This window comes from Trachinotus anak, unplaced genomic scaffold (assembly GCF_046630095.1).
Source record: "Trachinotus anak isolate AG129_WGS33_773 ecotype Australia unplaced genomic scaffold, CSIRO_AGI_Tana_v1 ptg000033l, whole genome shotgun sequence".
Lineage (NCBI taxonomy): Eukaryota > Metazoa > Chordata > Actinopteri > Carangiformes > Carangidae > Trachinotus > Trachinotus anak.
The window spans coordinates 3,902,079-3,905,000 of record NW_027273884.1 but is presented as its reverse complement, the minus strand read 5'-3'; positions in this window follow the sequence as shown (position 1 = coordinate 3,905,000).

Below are 2,922 nucleotides of genomic sequence, written 5' to 3'. Positions count from 1 at the left end.
TTCATCATTCCTCCATTGGAGGGCTGTCTTGCACCACATTCAAACTGTAGCTGGACTGTGGCCTCCTTCTCTTCAACATGCAGGGTTTTGCATTCTCCCAGTTACCACAGAGACTCGGGCACTCCCAAGCTTATAGCATCAGACTGCAGAGCAGTGCAGTTGAGATGTTACCAAACCAAGACATTTCCTCATAACATGGCAATAATTAGCTTCCTGTTGCTATTGCATTGTCCCTGAATGTCTGGTTCGGGATGGATCTAAAAAATAAATCTGTTCTATGTTATAGCAAATGACCACGTACAATCAGTTGGATTTGTTCCTCATAAATATGAAAGAATTTTGCAATTTTTCTGTCACTTTTCAGGATATTCCCCACTACGATGCCACTTTTTCTGTTTTATTACCTAAACATCACTTTTCCATCCCTAATTGCTTGTCAGTCACAGCAGCCAGTTGTTGAATTAGGTGTTTCCTCACATCCATTACGGCACGAGGGCTAGGGTAACCAATTAGGATACTGTGTCTTCATATAACTGGCAGCAAACGTACCAAAATAGCACCACCATCTTCTCATTCCCTTCCACCACAATTGATATGACTGTGGGTAATGTATTCACATCAGGCGCTGAAAGCACTTAAGATGATGGTAACGATATCATAAAGAAGGCTTCAATCCCTTCCCGCACCACCTACTGTACAGTACAAGCTCTTAGTGTTCATATTCATTAACTTGGCCCAGATTTAAACATGCCTGAAATTGCCTTTGCATGAGTTCACAGGAATAAAATGTTGTTGGGTGCCTTTTGGCCTCAGATTGTCTAGACCAGGGGATTTCAAAGTCTGACACTGAAAAGTAAATAAATAGATAAATAATTAATATATTAATATATTATATTAATATATATATTAATATCAATGGAAAACTCTCATTATTATTCTTTGTATTACTTGTATAGCTGGATTTGGGGGATAATCATACTGGGCTCCAACAGCCCTTTTTTAAGCTTGTATATCTTCACCAGCACCGTTAGAAGTGGACTAACTCACTGACCTGTTGTTAGAGCTCCAGAGAGAAGCCTGAGAGAGGAGACGTAAAGCTACACTGAGATGGTTTTTGGTTCTTAAAACCACAAATAAACCTTCTTATGGATATCAACACTTCAAACTTTAATCATTAATGAGTATTATGCCAGTGTGTGTTTGACTGAGTTATGACTCACAGGAGCGGTGTGATTGCAGCAATCGTGGATGGTTTAAAGTAGCAATAATGTATCCATGGGCTGATACTGGGCCAAAACAGAAGACCAGCATGCACCTGAAAACCACAGCTCTAAACATCAGTCATTAGCACAACACATGTGCAGCATGAGTGCAATCAAATTGCATTCATCATAATGAAATGCCACAGCCTCAGTTTGACATGCTGGAACGCTGCAGTCATGTTTTATTACAGGCCTTGTTTCCTCAAACCACAGTTGTCCAGGAGCAGCCTGAGAAAAAAAGGGTCACTGTGCCATTTCACCTTCTTCTGCCTCGAGGCCTGTTCTTGGAAAGTGGCTGTGTTAAGCCTGACACACTGTCATCAGCCCGCATCAGTTTGTCACACTGTGGTTGTGAAGCTGTGACACTTTGATGAGTCCTCAGTGTCAGCTTGTTGATACTGAGCATATGACACCATCCCATCCCCGATGCGATATCCGTTGGCACTTTCTGCGAAACTGTCAAAACACTTTTGAGATCATGCAAAACTGAGTGGAAGCAGGGGTGGCTGACAGCAGGATGCTGCGGCTGGGAATGGAGGCGCCCATTTTTCTTATATACGTGACACCTCTCAATCATGATGGTTATTTGTTTGTATTTTCCTCCAAAAGAGCTGAATTTAGATGTGCAGAGGAATGGCTGGCAGATAGGAGATTTGTTTAAGCTACTTGCTTGAGATGATGGTGAAACAGGGATGAAACGGTGACCTAACCTTTCTGTGAAATCCCCTTAGAGCACCATTTGAGGTAAACAATCAGGTTTATTTTTAGCCAATAGGGCAAAAATCCAGCCTACAGTCAGACACGGAAGAGAAAAGTTTCTACAATACCTTCTTTTGAAAATGTAGTATGTTTAAAATGCCAATTTAACAATGTACCTGCAAAGTAACACTCTTCCTCCTCATACTCCTTCTTCTTATTTATCTCCCACTCAAACTTAGTCAATAAATAACACATTTTTTGGAACATGTGTTATTTTCCTTTTGTTTAGTTAGTTAGTTAGTTGTTAGTTTTCATTCTCTGAGATGTTTGCTTTCACTGCTTTCTTGACAGCAAGACAACAACAAATGGTCCATAGTTTGTCCAGTTGACCTTGCTGTCTTTTGTCTCCTTTTTAAATCACACTTGAGCAGTTTCATTGTTGGCCCATAGCGCTAACGTTGAGACAAGTTTATTCATTGTCTATGACGAGTGCTTTCAGGAAAGACACTGTTGCAGCTTCTTCATACAATGTTTAATTGAGCTACTTGTAAGCTATGTATGCTTGTATGCTAAGAGGGCGTATTATAACCTCTTGTAAACACAATAATGGCTGAAGCTCTTGTGAAATGACAATCACCACCACCTGCTCCTGGCAAGAAACCACCTTTGGCGGAACGTCATAAGTAAAAAGTAACTGTGTTAGTTCACTCAAGAGTGCAAGTACTACATTACTCTTTGCATATTACTCATCCCAACTCTGTCAAAACTCCTTATTTAAAAAAAAAAATCTTTATTTAAGACCTGCAGAAATGGAAAACAAGACAATGCAACAAGCTGCATATGATTCAGAGGTATTTACTGACCAACACCAAGGTTAACATCAGCACAGGTGACAGCACACAGCAGCACTTTGGGAGTCCTGTCCGCACAGCAAGGGTGCAGGGAGGTCCTCCAACTCTGA